Genomic DNA, 15,112 nt, shown 5'->3' with positions numbered 1-15,112 from the left:
AACTTTTGAGAGTTTTCTCCTGAAAAAATTATTAAAAAAAAAAAAAAAAAGCATGCGCCGCGTTTCGTGTTTCGATTCGTTAAAGCGCTACGTGGCTACAGGAAGTAACAGGTGAAGAGCAGCAGAAGGGAGAGAGAGAGGATTCCGGGGGTTACTGCTACTCCTGTCGACCAATAGGAACGCTGCTCTAAGTTTTAATCTCTAATCTCAGATGAATGTTTCAATGCGTCAGAGTGTTTTCGGCTTTGCAAATATCATTCGTTCATTCATTCATTCATTCATCTTCTATACCCGCTTATTCCTATTCAGGGTCATGGGGGTCTGCTGGAGCCTCTCCCAGCTGTTTTAGGGCGAAGGCAGGGTGACACCCTGGACAAGTCGCCAGTTCATCGCAGGGCCACATAGAAACACAACCATTCACACTCACATGCACACCTATGGTCAATTTAGAGCGTTCAATTGACCTCACATGCATGTTTTTGGAGTGTGGGAGGAAGCCGGAGAACCCACGCAGACACAGGGAGAACATGCAAACTCCACACAGAAAGGTCCCAGGCCCGGGCCCCGGAATCAAACCCACGACCTTCTTGCTGTGAGGCGGCAGCGCTAACCACTGCGCCACCGTGTCGGCGTTTTGCAAATATTTTTCGGTTTAAAAAACAAAACAAAAACGAAAAAAAAAACAGGTCAAACCATCACGCAGACGTTTTCTTTTGATTTTGCCGTTTAAGTGTGGAGCCACAATCTGTCATTTTGCTGAACAACAGGAAGAAAAAAAAATGTATGTGAATGTAAAGTGCCTAAGAAATGTGCACGTAAATACTCGCGTGACCCAGCGCTGATTTATTGCACTGCAGCGCGATCACAGTCGGCCGTATCTGCGACGCTGCAGCGACACGTCGATGGAATCGCTTCAGCACGTTCGAAGTGATGAAAGAGACGAGTCGGCTCGATGACACATCCTCGTATCAGGTCAAAGGTTAAATGACTGACGCTGCGGAAAAAAAAAAAAAAAAAAAAATAGAGCCACCGACTCAAACTGTGGAGATAAGGCCGGAGTTGTGAAAGGAGTTTCTTTTTACGTGTTTTCCAACCACCTGTGAGGACGGGAGCAAGGCCGACCCACCGACTGACCTGACCCGCTGGCCGGCCGGCCGGCTGGCGGGTGTGGACGGTATCGGCGGCTGCCCGAGGCTGTAAAAACAGCAGGAATGCGCACAGAGGTCGCTGCTGCAGTTTACAGTCTCAAGGTTTACGAAGGGTTTCAAACAGAGTTCACAATCATGGAATCGCTGGGCTTGTTTTTTTTTACACAATATCAACAATTTGAAAAATAGAATTTGTGTGAAATTGTCCCTCATCAGATACCCAGCAGGAATCTTCTGGTCAGATAAAGATTTCAGGCCCGCCGCTGAAATCAGCAAAAACAATAAATAAATAAATAAACAAACACAGAAATACTAAAAATAAACAAATAATAATGACCTAATATATAAGTATATATCTATTTTTTATTTTATCCTTTTTCTAATTTTGTTCAATTCAGCTTTTGCTATTCCTTGCTTTACCGCTTTACTACTTTGTTGTTCCATTGTTGTATTTATTGTTATATTGTGTATGACAATTTGTCAAAAGTTAAAAACTTTATGGACAAAAAGACAAAACGCAGTACGGAAAAGGGATTCAGTGGCGGGAGCGTCAAAGAGACAAGTGCTCCTCTCCCTCGTCGAAACGTCCCAGCAACTCTAACACGACAGTAGTTAGCATCAAGCTAAACTCAGTTGTCATTTGTAATAATTAGAATTAATTAATAATGTAATTAGTAATTACAATCACGATTCTTTCTGCTCTTGCAAATGAATCATGTCATCATCAATTACTGATAAAAGCATTAAATATTTCACACTTTTACTCCATTTATGTGTATCGTTCTCCCGTGTTAGCCAAACGCGAATTTCAGACAAGATCACAAAAAGTGAGTGAATTTCCAACAGCTGCAACTTTACACTTCCACATGTCCACATTACCTCGTTCCAACAGTCCTGAGCATTGTTGTATTTATTGTTATATTGTGTATGACTATGCCTTTTTTTATTGTTGTAATTAGCTGTTTGAGTGTTTGTTGTTCATCAGAGGTTGTGTTAAAAGTGCTCAATAAAGAAACTTTGACTGGATTTGACTTGACATATACATAAGAAAATCGATAAGATACATATAATTATTTTTCACACACTTTTTACGTTATTTCACACAAAACTCACAAGCCAGATATCCTGCTTTTTTCTACTTTCTTATGTGAGACAAGAAGGTAAAAATCCTCGGACATCTATTTCCACGGCCGGTGCGTCGGAGGGTGACGATTAAGTCCAAACAGACAAAAAGAATTCCCATGGTCACACACGGCCGACTTGCAGAATATTTTAATGCGACGATTCGGTCCCTGGACCTTTGTCACGCAAATGTGCAACAAGGCTGAATATGTGCAACAAGTGAAACGGGTCCTCACAACCCGAGGCCCGTGGTTCAGGTGGAAGCTGAAATCTGTATGATGTGGATGAAACGGAAGCTGTGTCTGTGTCTGTGTTGGAGCGCAGCCAGACAGACAGACAGACAGACAGACAGACAGACAGACAGACACATAGAGTTTATTGTGAAGCGAAAAAGAATCGCAATTCAGTGACAGGAGTCAGACTGCTGGGGTGTTTGGAGCAGGATCAGGCATCGCTTCGGATGACGTGAAGGTGGAATGACTGAAAACGTTTGACGTGTTATGTAATTTGGGTTACGCAACAGAATCCGGCGTCTCTCCCCCCCCCCCCCGCAAGTCCGACACATCACCTGCAACGCAAAAAACACATTAAAAAAAATGAGTGACTTGTAACTGCACTCGTGCATCAGCTGTTATTTCCACGTCACCATGGCTGGAAGTCAACAGGGATCACCCACCCACTCACTCACTCACACACACACACACACACACACACACACACACACACACACACACACACACAAACACACACACACACGCGCCACGATATTAGCTAGCGCTTCAACCTGTTTGGCAACAACCGGAATCTAAAATAACAGACGTGATGTCATGTGCTCGCCCCTGGGGGCGGAGTGACTGAATTATTTACAAATGTCAGCTTTTGATTCTGGCAACCGGTCTTGTCGCTCCATCCGCGGACTTGCGCTGCAGGTTGGCGGATGCGGAGGTTCTGCAACAGCCAATCGGAGGCCAGGGAGCATGTGTACCTTTGAAGTTACCCGGCGCAAACAATGTGTATTGTTCGGTAAATGAGTAAAGTTTTTCTCCATCTGACGCTGTTGACCACCGCTATGTTTTTCCAGATACCAATGGTGCCACCGACCTCGGTGGCAGGAAAACAGGGGAATTCGACGACTACAACAATATCAACATACTTTACATACCGGAATTGGCATCGTTAACGACATTGACTGTGTAATCGCCTGTTATCTCTCTGATAAAGACTTTTCACGGCCATCGCACTACTGCACGTTTACAGCGGGCGGCAATTGCGCAAATATCGCAGCAGGGCGGATGCGGAATGTGTGTGTATGTTTCCCCTTTCAGGATTGTAAAGTCAGAAGTCGGTCAAAGACACCCTGATAGGTTCTTCCCTTTTTTATTTTTCCTCCACCAGCGAGAGGCGAGTTTGCATTTGAACGCCGCTGTCATGCAGCCCGGGGCCGAAGATGCATTTCTAGCGTGCGTGGTCTGTGTTTGGGCTTGTAGTGCGCGTTTGTGTGTGTGTGTGTGTGTGTGTGTGTGTGTGTGTGTGTGTGTACATCTGTTTTGAGGTTGCTGCAGAAGTGAAAGGGTCAGTGAGGTGGACGTTCATCTACCCTGTTCTCGTTGGAACTAGATTTGGGAGGAAAGCCCGGTCCGACGGGTTCCTCCTCACGCTCACACACGGACACACAAAGACTCGCACCATCCCTGGCGGACCCTCCTCCGGTGGGTCACTTCCCTCATAATTCAAGCCAACTGTCTGGCTGAGTTATTGGAGCGGGTGTGGCTGCTCTCAGGGAGAATCAGTTGTTATGCAATGAAGAGTCGATAGTAAAACAAAAGGGGGGTAAAAAAAAAAAAAAAAAAAAAACACAAGGAAAGAGCAACTTAAAGGAAGCCGCTTCAGATCCTGTTTGTTTTCGCAGCTGCGGCCGAGGTGGAGGAGGCTATAGGTGCATCACACAGTGCGTGACATCGCGGGTCAGCGCCCGTGTAAGCGCCGTCTTGCAGAACTTTTCGCTTCACTGCAAACTCAAGCTCTGAGTCTGCGGAGGGCCGTTCCAGGGATGTTCCAGGTCCCACCGTGTTTCAAACGCCCTCTCCTCTCAGCCCAGCTTTCAGGGAGCAGGATTATGGGCTGTGGGCAGAGCGCAAGTGAGGAATTGGACACCTCGCATTCTTTCCTCCCGAAACCCATAAATCTGGCCCTCGCTGAACACTGGAGCTCTTGTTTGGCTCCGGCCGTCTGTTCTTTTTTTTTTTATTGCACTTTCGCTTCATTCCCGCTGGCTGCGCAGCCCCCATTACTACGCACACACACACACACACACGCACACACACACACACACACACACACACACACACAAAGACACACGCACACACCCACACTGTGTATCTGACGTCCAGTGAAGGTGTGAGCATTGTATCGCGATTCGCGCCGGCGCGGCTGGTCAAGGTTGTTGTACAAATGCAAATTTGTCAAAAGTTAAAAACTTTATGGACAAACAGACAAAACGCAGTACGGAAAAGGGATTCAGTGGCGGGAGCGTCAAAGAGACAAGTGCTCCTCTCCCTCGTCGAAACGTCCCAGCAACTCTAACACGACAGTAGTTAGCATCAAGCTAAACTCAGTTGTCATTTGTAATAATTTGAATTAATTAATAATGTAATTAGTAATTACAATCACGATTCTTTCTGCTCTTGCAAATGAATCATGTCATCATCAATTACTGATAAAAGCATTCAATATTTCACACTTTTACTCCATTTATGTGTATCGTTCTCCCGTGTTAGCCAAACGCGAATTTCAGACAAGATCACAAAAAGTGAGTGAATTTCCAACAGTTGCAACTTTACACTTCCACATGTCCACATTACCTCGTTCCAACAGTCCTGAGCATCATGTGATGGTGGGGTTGTGGTGTTTCCCTCAACCCCACCCAGAACGAGCGCCGTGCGTGGCTCCTCACCCAGCCTTGGTAGCTTCTAAGCTAACACGATTGCAACCCAGTGGGGGGGGGGTTTCTTTCATTCTGGAAAATACGCTCTTGCGCCTGCCATTGTACGTAGAATGTTGAATGCAAGCCGGTTCTGACCGGTTCCTGCTGTTTTACGCCATTGCTAGAATAGCAATTAGCGCCTCTGGCCGCAGACCAGGCCGCTGTGTTTCTGGCAGTGGGAACATGTCGACTCCCTTCCATCCTTAACAACGTCACCCCCATCCCCTTTCCCTTCACCCCCTCCCCCCCCTTTTTTCTTCTTTTTTTTTTTTGCTTATCTTCCTTCGCTGCGTGGGTTCATTTCGTTGCATTCCAATCCTCTGTCATCATACCTGCTTTTCATCACAGTTCCCCTCTGCTGTGAACCAACTGCTGGACAAAGACCTCGTGTGAGTCCAGACTGCCCACTTTTCCCAGAAACTGAAACACAGACAGTGGGAGAAAAATAATAAAGTTGTGACGGCACGACCGCTACACCGACTTTGTTTGGGGGCATTTATGAGTTTTTTTTCCTTTTATTGAAGATTTATCTGCACTTCCAAGACAAAAGGTCCGTATTCTTCAATGGCTAAACTAAACTGTGCAGGCCCTCGATCCCTTCCACACACTCTACCACAGTAGCACGTTATGAGTCACTGAGGCACGGGGCCTGATTGGAAGATTATATTTGTTTTATGGCTCTGCTACTTCTTTCTTTCTCTCTCTCGCTCTCTCTCTGTCTCTCTCTCTTTCCTCACCACGGGGCAGTGACTCACGCCGGCTCCTTTATTTGCCTCCCGTGAGTGCCTGCTGTTTGAATACACCATTGTGTTTCTCTTTAATTGTTCTCCCCTCGGCGTGCCAGCCTATTGCTTTGCTTACTTTGGAGGCTGTTAAAAGACTTGTTGTATAACCGCATACCGAGGTTAGTTAGTCCCCCCCCCCGCTCTCTCTCGCGGTAAACGTGCTGGATAAGAGTCAAGGTTGTCCGGTTTTATGTCTCGCAAGGTGGTGATAGCGACACTGTGTGTGGGGGAATGCAGTGTAACCTTACTGTGCCGGTGCCGCGGAGACACACCTCAGACGCAGCGCAATTGTCTTTCCTTTGGCCCGATTTCCTGATCTACTTTGCTGGAGCAGTCGGTGGATATCAGGTATCACAAAGTGGAATCCGATCATCCGAATTAGAAGAAACCAGGAAGTAACTCTGACCCGCTTACAATACGTCATGTTTCCAACTTTGTGCTCTACTCGCTAGCAGAAAACGGTTTGGACTTAAACACTTGCAGCCGCCGACTTTTGCTATTCCGCTGCATTTTTCTTCGTGTTTTCTTTTTTTTTTGAAGTGGAGCTTTGTGCTTTTATGGTGAGCCGGCTCGCCGTCTTGCTCGACCTTTTGGCCAGTTTTCTCATAACCGTGTGATCCTCTGTGGCAGCGAGCAGGATCAGCAGGCCTTTGGAAGAAACCCAACAACACTCGAGTTAAGGGGGGCGAGTTTTCTGCCTGCACAAAAGCAGTGCTAAACACACACACATCATTTACATGTACATAAAGTACTACCTTCTATATTCCACAAGTCAAAAAAAGAGAGGATAACATCATTGTTTCTGTTCCTCTTCAAAGGCTTCATAATTATGTTTTTCTCCCGAGTTGTGCCCATGTTTGAGTTTATTTGTCTCAGCCAGCATCAAGTTGTTGCTTTTCTTCTTTCTGTATTTTGTGCTTTCATGTCAAACGTTATTACAAAATCCTGGGTAAAGTCTGTTCCCAACCATTTTCAGCGTCTGAATTTCGGCATAATTTGCTTATCGCAGGCTCGAGTTTTATCTTTAAATCTGCACTTAAGTTTTTTGTGTGCGCGCGTCTTTGCAGGTCCAGTTTTGCTTTTTCGGGGGTGAAACAAACCTCCTTGCAGCCTGATGTTTGCGGTCGGATCCTGTAAAATCTGCCGAGTCCATGTCATACTCCTAATGAGATGCCCGTCTGCGTGCTTAGCGTTGATGCTGGCGCAGGAAATTGGCTAGCTTAACTTAAACAGCGCCAGCACGGAGTCGCTCGGCTTCAAAGACTCTTTTCTGATCCCGGAGCCGATGATGTTATTAACTTAACACAAAACGACTGCTGGAGTGAGCGGAGTGAGTCGAATCAAAACCAAAATACTTAAAAATAAATAAATAAATAAATAGAAAAAGTGCTGCTTGGCCGAGCCGTTCAGTTCCATGGTGCTGCTAAGAAGCCATGACCCTGTGAAAGGGTTTAAAAACACCAGCTCGTCAAAAATAAAATAAAAAAGCTAATTATCATTTAACGACTCTCTCGCCGCACTGCACACGCACCCTGCTCTGATCACAACACGGGAGATAAGATATCATTCAGGCACGTTACGTAACTCTACTCTCACCGGCGCCACCTACATTATATCGCGAGCCCTGATTACAGCCGAGAGGAGAAGGAAGTCACTCAGCGACCTCGGCGTTGACGCATAGCAGCCAAACTTAAACACTGCAATCAGGACTTGCTGTGTAAAGTGTTTGCCGTCAAACAGAGACACACCCACCCCAGCGGTGCACAAAAAGGGGGGCAGCAGCAAGCCACTTCCCATCCGGGACGAGAGGTCAGTGGATTGATGTACCTGAGGAGGGCCCCTGGAGGCGGGGAAGCATTAAATAAACATTGGCTACACATGTTTTGCATTTGCACATCTGTATAACTCCTCCTGCAGCTTGGGGTGCACGCGGGCTCCTCTAGTGCCATGTTACGCACACACAGAGACACACAAACCCAACAACATACCACACCGCTGTGTGCACATTTACATTATGTTTCACACAACTGGTTCCTTCTGAAAGGGGCACTGTGGCTGCAGCAGGAGGTTTGATGCATGTGTGCCTTATGTAACCTAGTGTAGCCTAGCATAGCGCCTCAGGGTTAATGCAAAAGTTGTGCCGGAGCAGCCTTTGCCAATTAAACTGCGGCTTGGTGTTCTTCAGGAGGCTCAGCAGTGACGGAAGAACACAATCACGCACACACACACACGCTCACACGCGCGCACACACACACACACACACACACACACAAAGAGTGAAGTAGAACCGCAGACAGACGCGAAGACATGAAATATGAAATCTGAGGGCTCGGCAGCGTCCCCGTGCTTCTCATTTTGAAGCCACTGACTCATGCCCGCAGGCAGAGCGTGGAGCTGAGTGGAGGCTTCTGGTGGAGGACAGGGGGCGGGGTCACAGCGGAAAGAGGAGGCGGCGGAGGAGTGTTTGAGTTCAATTCCATAGCAACAGCGACAGACGGACGGACAGATAGAGACCAAACATGTGGTTTCCAGGGCAGGAAGCCATAAATACACACTCTTGTTGTTGTTTTTGTTTGGTAACTTGGTGAAAGTCCTGGTGGTGAAAAGTGATGTAAAAAAAAAAAAAAAAAAAAAAAGAGCCCTGTGATGGATGGAGGTGGGCACGTCTTCCTGGAAGATGGACTGGACTGAGATTTATTTATTCATTTGTTTTTTAGACACATTCTTGTTAAGCTCAGTCTGGGTGAGTTGGCAATAAAGCACAGAGTTGCTGCTTACTCCAGAGTCTCACAGCAAACTGACCAAGGTCACACACGGGGTCCACTTGTGTACCGCTGTCGATTCTTTCACAATTTAATCACAGGGGCCTTGAGGGAGAGTGTGGGGGCTGGGGTGGGGGGTGGCATTACCACTGGTGGCGTCGTCTTCAGTGTCTGCAGTTCCTGCTTTCAGAGGAAGTGCAACCCAGTGAGGTCCGCACTGTGAGGTGGCTTATTGCAAATGACACGAGATCTGCTACACTGCTAGCAGCAGCATGGGAGTGTTGAGCTCTTCAGACTGCTGGTAAAATATATATATGTGTATGTACACTTTTTATTCGTATATATATATATGTATATATATATATATATATATATATATATATATATATATATATATTCCCATTTCTAAAGTCTTTTAAAGTTAAAAGTCCAATTGAGCTCAACAAGGACTGGACTTGTTCATTCATTCATTCATTCATTCATTCATTCATTCATTCATTTGTTAATTCATTAATTCATTCATTTCAATTCAAGTTAAATTGTCAATTAGATACAAAAAATAATAACTTTTTGCCTCCACTCCATTGGTACGATTTTTCAATCCAACATTTTCCCAATGTCCTAAATCGTACCGCCGTTCCTGGATGGGCTCTTTTTTCAGCTGAGTTTTTGCATCCTGTGAATTGCATACGTGCGGGTTCCTAATCAGTCTCAGGTGTCTGCGGCTGTAATCAGCAGAGGCCATGGCCCCACTGTGTGAAAACTGCGACGTGAAACGGAGCGAAGCGACTGAAAATGTTGGCGTGTGAAGGAAACGGGGCGGGGCCTAGCGCCCATCCTTGAGGAACACCTCCACCGGGCGAGTTCGCCGACTGGCTCCGCAGTTTCTTTACATCGTAAAATGATGGGTGGCGTTGCACAGATGGCCGGGCACAAAACCGAATGCTCGTGCGCGTGCACACACACACACACACACACACACACACACACACACAGTCCATTTTCTCACAGAAGTGTAACATGAGGGTGAGCTAAAGCTGGACTTTTACTGTACCAGATTCTCCCGTCCTCCTCCGAGCGGCACCGCAACCCAAAATACTCTCTTTTCCAGGCTCCACTCCAGTGTGTGTGCGTGTGTGTGCGTGTGTGTGTGTTTTGCCAGTTACTCTACTTTTCCGTTCACTTTCTCCGCCACCGCCAAGCCCCTCATGGACACAGTCGGCATTGTTCCGGGCGCTCCACAGGGGGCGCTTGTGAGTCCCAGCAGGGTTTCTACTCGCACCACTCCAGCTCGGTTCATCTCAGCCGACTGTTGGACTTTTCGTTCTGAAGCTTCCGGTTCCGTCGAGCAGACTGGTGCTGGCATTTTGCCGATGACTCTTTCCTTCAGCCTGCAGAAGTCGCTGCCCAGACCATAAACCCGAGTGGTGAATGAGTTCATGCTCAGACATTCTGACGCTTTACATAACACTCAGTGAGGCCTTCCCGTTGTATATTTAAAGCATTTCTGGTTTCTCTTTCCCTGTAAAAAAAGAAAAGAAAAAAAAAGTCAAATGTGGAGGCCACATGTGCCGATGATGCGGCTGGATATGGCTGGCCGACGGGTTCCGGCGCTGTCGTTATCTGACAAGACTCATCTGGAGAGTTTAGAGACAATTTGAGTGGAAGTCTTGAAAATGAAAGTTTAATCCTCGCATTTCGCATCGCGGTTTTACTTCTTTCTTTTTTTCTGTTGCTGGTTGTTGCAAAACCGCTGGCGGACTGGAACAAAGGACGGCTGTAGTTCGACTGGCGTCGGATTGGAAACAGACTGGAAAAAATTAAAGGAAAACCAAAAAAAAAAAAAAGAAACCCAACAGAAATCTCTTGCAGGGAAACGCTTGCGCTTCCTCTTTCCCCTCGAATCGCTTTTGCATTGTTCTGCAGCACCGGCGGTAAAGCCTGCAGGTTAACCCGCAGTCGTTCCGAGGGAGAACCGCCCGCGTCTTGCTCAATGAGGCCCTGCTGACAGGAAGCGAAGGAGAAATCTCAGCTGACGATCACTGACCAAGTGTTTCCACGCGCGGGCAGCAATCACGGGCGCTCTGCGTGCGTGCGTGAGTGTGTGTGTGTGTGTGTGTGTGAGTTTACCGCCCGTAGCCATGGCGACGCGGCAGCGGTAAGCGCTTATTTCCACGGACCGGCAAAGTCATCGGCACGCTGTGGTTTCTCTCCCCGTTGCCGTGGCGACCGTGGGCGTGGCCAGGGGTGTGGATGGGTGGGGCAAGAGGAGAACATGGCGGTCCCGGCGGGATCACATGAGGACGCACACGAGAGGGGACGTGTCATATGTCGCCTTTTGTGTGTGTGGGTGTGTGTTGGGGTGTGCGTGTGGGTGTGTGTTTGTGGTTGCATAGAAATGGGGACTCTGAGCGAAACAGCAAAATCTGCTGAATGGGGACGAGGGTCTCGCTCACACTGACACACACGCTGCACATTAAGTTTTGGTTTCTCTAAACGAGGAAGTGCTGCTGTTTGAAGAAGGGAGGACGAGGAGGAGGAGGGGGAAAAAAAGCAGGAGACCGAAAATTATGTCAGGAAACCGATGCTTTGTGGTCAGCAGGGCCCAGTGGGAGAAGGTTTCTTTTCTTTTCTTTTTGTTTTCTCCATGGAGCGTCCGTATTTTGTCCAAACTTTGCTCTTCTTGTTTCTCCACCCCCTCTGAGGTGGTTATAAATAGCGGTGAGAAGAAAAAGAAGAAGAAGATGAAGAGGAACATTTTTTGGATTGCTTGTTCTGCTGCTCCGGTGTGCAAAATGTCTTGGAGGAGAAAAACCTGCTTGCGAGCAGATCAAAGAAAAATACAGTAAAACATTGTTTCCCTTGAGCCAGAGGACTTTTTGTTTCTTCCATCCAAGAAGCCAGTTTTAGAGAGAACTTGAAAGCAGTCATCCTAAAAAAAAAAAAAAAGCTTTATAAATATAACTTTTTTTTCTCTTTTTTTTGGCAGCTCCACTGGGCTGCTGCTTCAGCTACTGCTCCGCAACACAGGAAGCTGCTTTGGAAGCAAGAATTTGATTTGTGGGAATAATTTAGTTTTTTAATTTCACGTCCCAGATGAACCGATGACACCAGATCTCCATCTTTGTGTCCCGTCCGTCTGCCGAGCTTCCTGATTAACCAAGCGAGTTTGTCACTATAATGTTAAGTTCAAAGGAGGCTGGATCCACAATGGAGACTGAACAGAGGTAGATTTATTGAACTGAACTTGCTTAAAAGGTTCAACGAGGGGAGGCTGGAAAGCACCGGCCGAGCAGGCTCTGGCGGAGCTGCTGTCCAACGGGTGGCGCTCTCAGGGGAACTGACCAACTGGCAGCCGCTGGGTGATCAGACCAGGTGTAAATACGGGTGCAGAATGTAATCAGGCGAATCAGTGGCAGGTGAACTTGTGGAAGCAGGTGTAGCCGATAACGCTGATGATGCCTCCAGGGCCAGATGCCAGACGGGGGAGACTGAAGAGACGACAGAGCAAAACACTACTGAAGAACCAAACGTAAAGAAATTCTATGAGGATCAATCACAGTTTTTGCTGTTTTCCCCCCCAAAAAAAGGAAAAAAAAACAACAGTGATTTAATCCCTCCCCTGCTCGGTGACTGCACACGTAGAACCTGGTTCCCTTTCAGTAAACAGCGATGTATTTACATGGACAAACAAAGGGTGAGTGGGTGGGTGTCGATAGCTCACTCGGTTGTTGTGGCCACAAACCTGCCACACTGGATGAACCTGAGCATCCAGCCTGGTGCCCGGACGAGAAGTTCAGCCTGCCAGTGAGACCAGAACGTCCAGAGTGGACAAAGATTCCCGGCTGTTGAGGTTGCCGCCCCCCAGCAGAACCAGGGCAAACCTTTCGCTCTTCAATTCAGAGTACAACTGCAGATAGAAGACATTTTCAAAGGATCAGAATATGCCATCAAAAAAAAGAAGAGCAAAGAACTGAAAGCCTCGATTGGTTGAGGACACTTTTGAAACTTACCTTCGTTAAACTCTGCCCACTATTTTTCCTATGGTTGAATTTTCAGGGCTTGATCTGTGTGTATGTTGTGCTGATCTCAGTGCCAGTCAGATACGCGCTAGTTCCTCACTGGGCTCGATAGGAACTTAAATCCTTTCACTTCTCGGCTAAATTAATCTCCAGTTAATCTCCATTGTCATTTGCATTTTCCTCCCATTTGTGAAATTGCCTGTAATTACATACTTTGACCACCAGGTAAATTCCTCCTTTTTTCCCAAGACAAAATTAAACTTGAAAACATGAGTCAGCAGATATTTACCTTTCTTTCTCGCTGCTGCATTTTGTGCAGTGTTTGAACTGAAAAGCAAGGCAGGCCTCGTCACCGCACCCCCCCCGCCCCCACACACACACAGACACAACTCTTGTGTTACTCTTGTGTCGTGTTTTTCCAGACGCTAACCAAGCGAACGGACGTGTGCGACTCGCCCCTGTGTGTGTGTTTGTGTGTGTGTTTAATAAGCGGCTGTTTGATTGCGATACAATGTGCCGCCGACCGTGCCAGGTGATTGTGCTGCATCCTGCCAGGAAGGCCGTCACTGCCGCCCAAAACACACACACACAAGTACAGTACACACACCACCCCTGTAATGCACTGTGTGTGTGTGTGTGTGTGTTTTTTTTTTTTTTTTTTTTTTTTTTTAATTCAATTCGAGACATGGGGAGAAATCCCAGCAAGGATCCTGACCAGTGGGTCATTTCAACAGCAAACTGGGAGTTCCAGCCGCCAGACGATTAACTGGACAAACATTCCTTCGCCCTGTGTGTGTGTATGTGTGTGTGTGTGTGTGTCTGCTTTATGATTAAGTTGAGCACAAGGGGTCGGTTACACCCTTCTACACACGCCCTTAATGCATCCATACGCACACGCACGCACACGCGCACACATGCACACACACACACACGCGCACACTGGCTGTCCAACAGCTGGGCCGTGCCTGGGGACGGCTCAGTGCAGAGCAGCGGCAATAGAGTCGAGGGTTGATCGCTGTGTGTGCGTTGCTGCAGTTGAGAGGCAGCGCGTGATTGGTCGTTGGTAAAGCGTGAACAAAAAGTTTTTATTTTTTTTCATTTATTTTATCTTCCTGCTCTATCTGTCTATCTGTCTTCATGCTGCCATCTTATCTGTGGGCCAATTCCAATTCCTCCCTTAACTCCTCAATCTCAACCCTCGCCCTTCACCCTCAATCGTTGGCCCTCAATCTTGGCCCTCAAAAATAAGTGTAAGGGCTGAGAAATGGGACACCCCTTAAGTGCAGTTACGTCTTCAGACTGTCAAGAAGACGACAACGACGAAGAAGAAGGAGAAAAAGTGAAAGACGGCGAAAAAGGAAGAAGTCCTCCGTCGCTACACAACGAGGTATACAAGTAACGTGAAGCCGGGACCGCCGGTCTAGTTGACAAACCTCGTAAAGTAAAAAAAATAAATGTTACGCAACAACGATGTCAATAATCCATAAAAAAAGAGTCTTAAACTAAGACAATGAAATGGTTTGGTAATATTTATATCTTTATTAACTAAGAAAATACTTCCATTTGTAGCTCGCTTTTACATCGCCATCTTTTTCGAAGATGTCTTGGCGAAAATACGCAATGCCTTCCGGGTAGCCCTCACTGCCAAGGGTGGTGCCGGAGAATCTCAATATTGAGGGCGATACAGCCCTTAAACTCCTCCCTCAACTTGACGTTCTTAGAATCGGGACAGCACTTGCACCTCGCATTTTTGAGATTGAGGGTTGAGATTGAGGGTTAAGGGAGGAATTGGAATTCACCCCAAGAGTGGGTTACCGTGATCTGATGTTGCTGGTTTGACTGGTTTTACTGGTTTGACTAGTCAGTCAGTGTATTCACTGGTCTCCTGATCTGACAATATTTACAGGTCGTCCTGCAATCAGCAACATATTTCTGGATAAATACTGACGAACAGAAAAAAAAAAAAAAATTGAGTTGAGTTGTTGTTCTTTTCCAGATGATGACAGATATTAAGCCTGAAAGAACAAACAAACATGCAGTTCTGGAACTGGGGACCATTTCAGCCATCCACACAGCACACATGTCCGGGTGCAGTATTGCCCTGAAAGCCGGCGCCGCCTCAAAATTCAGAAACATCATTTGAATCGTCGACGCGCTTCCGCGAAGCTGGCTTCTGCTCAGTCCCATTAGCCCGCTAACCGTCTGACTCGCTTCTGTTTTTCGGCTCTTCTGTTGACTTCAGATCACCGCCTCCCCCCCCCCCCCCCCCCCCCCCCTTCTCCTCCTCCCC

The sequence above is a fragment of the Nelusetta ayraudi genome, unplaced genomic scaffold, assembly GCF_046127955.1.
Source record: "Nelusetta ayraudi isolate G7.1 ecotype Tasmania unplaced genomic scaffold, CSIRO-AGI_Nayr_v1 ptg000019l, whole genome shotgun sequence".
Taxonomy (NCBI): Eukaryota; Metazoa; Chordata; class Actinopteri; order Tetraodontiformes; family Monacanthidae; genus Nelusetta; species Nelusetta ayraudi.
Note: the sequence above shows the minus strand (reverse complement) of the source record.